Genomic DNA, 5,985 nt, shown 5'->3' with positions numbered 1-5,985 from the left:
GTATTTATTTCCTCGAACCTCGCCGACGCGTCCCTCGTCATTCAGCTTCCGGTCCGCGTCATCCGACTTCCTGCCAAATAAGGGACCGCCCGGCCTTTACTATTTAAAGAGACAGCGTCTGCAATAGTTTAGATTGGAATGTATATTTTAATTGAACGTGAGGTTTTTTTTTTTTTAATGTTTGATAAGATTAGGCAATGTCTACAGCAACACTCATTTATTTACTTAGTCGTTGTAATTTTTCCTTTTTATTTATTTGTCTACTATTATTTATTAAGGCAGCAATATCCTGGTTGTGTGTGTGTGTGTGTGTGTGTGTATGTATATGTGTGTGTGTGTGTATATATATATAATGAATATAAAATAAATTGGAAAAAAATAGTTACGTTACAATAAAAGTGATGAAAAAATCTTTCCAAAAAACAACAAAAACCCTCACGCGTGGGCAGTACCATAATAAATGTGGGTGGACCATACAAAAGACACACTTGACATAAATAGGATATTAATCGTTTTAAAGTAGTGATTGGCTGGATAAAAATGATGACTTACTGTATTATTATTATTATTATTATTATTATTATTATCATTATTATATATTTTTCTCAGACTGTTCTACTTTTTTTGTGATGCTTTTCGTCTGTGGACACGCACCACTAATCACCATTAAATTCCAAGTAAAGACGTGATATTCTGATTCTGATTCTGATGAGTGATTTTAAAAATATAAACACGCCATATTATCTATAAATAATTATTAGACAACAACCACGTATCAAAAAAACATGAAATAATACAAGGTTTCGAAAAATCCGGAAAGATCCCGTTGGAACACTTCGACGCCTCAGTAAATTAACGTTTATAGAGCTTTAAATAATTTCCGCCAGGGGGCGCCAGAGACTACAAAATACATTTGACCCCGTAACCCTGCGCTGATGGGGCCGGAGGAGGAGGTTGGAGTTTACACCCCCTGGGGGTCTCCGCAGGAACTGCAGGGGGTCAGCATCAAAAGTAGTAGATTATATTTTTAAATTTTATTATGTGTAATGTATATTTTAAAAAGTTACATATCTCAATCAAAATATATTTATTTAGAAAAATAAACGAAGGAAGACCCAATCAAATAAATAAATACATCTATGTAAAAAATTGTATTTTAGAATTGGCCGGTCCTCCTCAGCCAGGGCTTAGTCTTCCGAGGGGGGACCTTGTCATTAAAAGTTTCTAAACCCCTGAAGTGTGCCAACTCTTGCCACCGAAAGACAGACAAACACGCCCACCCGCGCGCACACACACACACACACACACACGCACAAATATGCATGTGTGGCGATGAGGTGATGGTGTGATAGGGCTTATCAGATGGTCAGTTAACCTAAATATACAACAGCTGTCCGGCCTGCTGGGATGGGTCGGCCCTTCCAGCGGCAACGGGTGAGTCCAGTTTGCCTGCAGGGAACCACAAGTAAACAAGTGAACAGGTGAATGAGCTACCTGCCTTCACGGCCAAGACACGGCCCGGCCCGAAAGCAGAACGCTCACGTGACCTCAACCGTCCAGCTCACAGAAAACAATGCAAAATACAGACTGGATGGAAAAGCTGCTTGGACAGTGATTCAAGTTGATGAATAACTGAGGTTCTTCTCGACCAACGCGCCATTTCAACACAAAATGTTTCAGTTGTAGTAAAATCGAAAACGACCCTCTTTACAGTTCTTCCCTCGCTCTGCTCTCACACATACTGTACATAGTGACACGCGCAATCTAACACAAACACACACACACACACACACACACACGCGGACACACACAGGATACTGTTGTGAGGCAGAGAGGGTAGATAAGGGTTGGAAAGGCTTTGGTTATCACTTGATAAGAGAGTGCAACCTGAGAGGGAGCCACCACCTCATGCGGAGCAGCAGCAGCAAGGAGGAGGGGGAGGCGGAGGAGGAGGAGGACGTAACATGATAACATGACTTAGCAATAACATAACATTACATAATATGAAAACTGTTTATATAAACTTTATATATATATACACAGTATATATTTATACTGTACATATATACTGTATATATACAATATATACCGTATATACATACTACTCTATATAGTAGACAAGCCAAAGCACAGTCTTCGGGGGGGGACTTTCCTAGTCAATAAATAACTACACAGGCTAATTTATGGCCGTGCAGACACGTTCTTAGAAACACAATGAATAATCTGTTCATTTATGTATTTGCACTCATGTACTGAAATATTTCATGCCCACATGAAGTTACTCAGTAACTCAGGGCAGATTGAGAAGGTGCACTCAGTATTCTTCCACTGTGGACTCTGGGACCCACCACCACCACCTCCTCCTCAGACCCGTGGACGGTGCAGCAGTGAGGGATGAGCTCATTGTTGTGACAGCAGCAGCAGCAGCAGCAGCAGCAGCAGCCGCCGCCTCCCACGGGCCGCGTGATGGGAGCCCCAGAGGATCCTCTCACGGAGAGAGGACGGTGACGCTGATGCTGCTCTGTGGATAGGAGAAGCAGAGACTGTGTGTGTGTGTGTGTGTGTGTGTGTGTGTGTGTGTGTGTGTGTGTGTGTGTGTGTGTGTGTGTGTGTGTGTGTGTGTGTGTGTGTGTGTGTGTGTGTGTGTGTGTGTGTGTGTGTGTGTCTGGGGGGGGTGTGATGGTGATGACAGGTGTGGAAACACTCTGCTTCATACGCAGCGTCCGTGAATACCAGCATGACTACTGTGGAAAAGGGAAGAAATCAAAAATCGAATCGACCAAACAAATATTGTTGGTAAAAATATGTGTGACCCTTTCCTTTACAGCACATACAGATTTTATAACGGGAAAAACATGGTGACGTCTATCAACCGCCTTATCATTATTGGATGTCTGTGACAGTGTTTTGGAACTCTTCACACAGTGTGTGTGTGTGTGTGTGTGTGTGTGTCAGCAGACACATACAAATGTGAAGGAAATCCCCATCGGTCTGAAGGAGGTTAACACAGTCACACAACAGATAAGGTCTGTTGTTTGGCAGCTTAGACAGACAGACAGACAGACAGACAGACAGACAGACAGACAGACAGACGGATGGACGGAAAGATAGATGGATAGAGCAGTCCAGCGCTCAGCCCATTGTTTACCTTTGCCAGTACCAGTATCTTGCCTTCTGTACAATTCCTAAAAACACAAGGCTTTAAAAAATACATATTTTTAATTTTTCCATTTGAATTTTTTAAAATGTTCTTACTAATATATTATTTTTCATATGCAGCTCATATACTGCTTTCAAATGAAACAACTCTCTTGCAAGCTTTTAACGAATGACAATACTATATCTACTATATCTATACGTACATAAAACAAAAGAGAAAAAAAGGTTAATTTCAATAACATCGTTTCTAAAGTAGTTTCAATGGGAAATATTATCAATGCAATTTGTTCATATAACGTAATGTTCCTGCTCAGTGGAAGCCATACTGTACCTGGTTTCCCATGATGCCTTGCTGCTGCTGCCGCTGCCGCTGCTGCTGCTGCTGAGGCACATTCCCCACATTGTGTTGACTGGTTTTTATCATCACAAGGATTTTGTGGCTGGAAGAGACCGAGGAGCACGGTGGGAACAGATGACTGTGAATGAGCGCATGCACCCAAACGCACGCACGCACGCACACACACACACACACACACACACACACGCATACACAGGAACACACACACACACACACGCACACACACACACACACACACACACACACACACACACACACACACACACACACACACACACACACACACACACACACACACACACACACACACACACACCGGTCCATCTGTCAGTCTTTTGAAAAGGTGGGATGGATGAGGTAATGTTGTCTTGTTCACTAGATTGATTTCCCCCGTCTGCTGATTCCCTTTCTCTTCCCTAAAAGTCAACATCCTTGGTTATTACCTCGGTGGTCCAACGCTGTTGAGGTTTTGTTTTGCTTTTGTGGTGTGTATTCAATCAATCAATCAATCAATTCAGTTAATTCCTTCACTGCGTCATCATTCTGCACGGACATCAGGTGTAGCAGCAGGTGAAACGGGTACGGGCGTGGAGGTAGCGGCCCCCACACACTCGAGGCTCCTGCGTTTCATCGGCCCCAGGAGGACGTTTTCCCCCAGAGACGGCACTTTGCAACGGTTGGAGATCAGAGTTTAAATCTGAATCTGTTGGTACGGAGAAAACACCGACTTGGTTCATTAACCTGGAAATGCACCTAACAATGTGGATTCACAGTTTGATCGTAATTAATGTCTTCAAGTTGTCTAGTCAGAACTTAGTCAGTAAATTAATAAAATTACGTGTTGATTTTGTTAAGTCGAGCACCGTGAAATTACTGCAATCTGTAAAAAGTAAGGAAAATCCTGTATGAAACCCATGCTGTAGTATTATGTATTTATTTATTTGTTTGTTTGTATATTTATTATTATTATTATTATTATCATTATTATTATTATTATTATTATTATTATTATTATTATTATTAATAATAATAATAATAATAATAATAATAATAATAAATATGTATTCCTTTTTTTAATATACATTTTTATTTATTACATTTGTACTAAAGCTTTGGTTTATTTATTTATTTGTTTATTTGTTTGTTTGTTTGTTTATTCTGCTCCTGGCTGTACCCCCGGAGGAAGGACAAGCCAGGATGGGTTAAACGCAGAGGCCTCATTTCACCGGCCACCATCCAAAGCACGTGCATGTGTGTGTGTGTGCGTGCATGTGTTGTGGTGTGGTGTGCTGTGTGACGATTAAAGATTCTTCTTCTTCTTCTTCATTTATTTATTTATTTATTTATTTGTTTATTTGTTTGTTTGTTTATCATTTAATATCATAAAATAAACTCTGTGGCAAACACAAGTTTATGATCCTTACACCTGTTGTTCAGCAAGATGATCTTCACAAATGAACACCACTTTTATGATTTTTGAAGAGTAAATGCAATCGCCAGAAGTAAAATGCTAACGTTAGGCTTTAAAGGAACAACACCACGGTGTCATGACTTCCAAGTCACCACCACTAAGCTTCCAACTTGGAATTCGATTTTGCGCACTGACCTCAAAAGCCTGGAGAGTTTAGTTAAAATAGTTTGCAAGGGCACGAGTATAAACACAACTAGAGGCTGTAAAGGACAACGAATGAGTAGATGACTTTCTGTGTTCTGTATGATGGCATTTAATGTCACAACCTCTGTAGCCTCATTTAGACACTTGTTAGGATTATATATATATATATATATATATATATATATATAAGTCCCATCCATTTTGAAATAATCATTGATTATCGTACATACACACTCAACTTATAACCAATTATGAAGAAAAAACAACGGCGGTGCCACATATGGTAGTTGAAAAGATACACCGAATTTCTCAACAAGGTAACCCAGTGAGGCCGTGCCTGACCTAATGTCCTGTCCAGTGCCCTGCTTGCACTACTGCATCTTGTAAAGAGACACTGAGCGCTGGGATATACCAACACGGCCATCGGCCTTCACGGCTCTAACATTACCTGTGACCAGGGAGCCCTGGGGGCGTCTCCACTGTCGCTTCATTAACTGATGACAGAGAGACACGCAGCGGGCCTCCACCTCCCAGCGCCATCTATTTAGCAGCTCATTATCACAACAACACGGGGAGCTACTTTGTGAAATGCAGGTGATGAAAGAAAGGGAGGGGGTGCCTATGTGTGCGTGTGTGTGTGTGTGTGTGTGTGTCTGTGTGTGTGTGTGTGTGTGAGCATGTGACTGTGTGTGTGTGTGTGTGTGTGTGTGTGTTGGAATGACCAACCCGCCCCCCTCACACAGAAAACCACCCAAGCCTACACAATCAAATAAGAACATAACATGACATAAAGATAAAGAAACATATTATGACTAACATTGCAGATTATCAGTGTCAATATAACCCCTGTGTG

This window comes from Zeus faber (genome assembly GCF_960531495.2).
Source record: "Zeus faber genome assembly, chromosome: 9".
In the NCBI taxonomy this organism is placed as follows: Eukaryota; Metazoa; Chordata; class Actinopteri; order Zeiformes; family Zeidae; genus Zeus; species Zeus faber.
The sequence above is the reverse complement of the archived record's forward strand: the minus strand, read 5'-3'. Positions refer to the sequence as shown.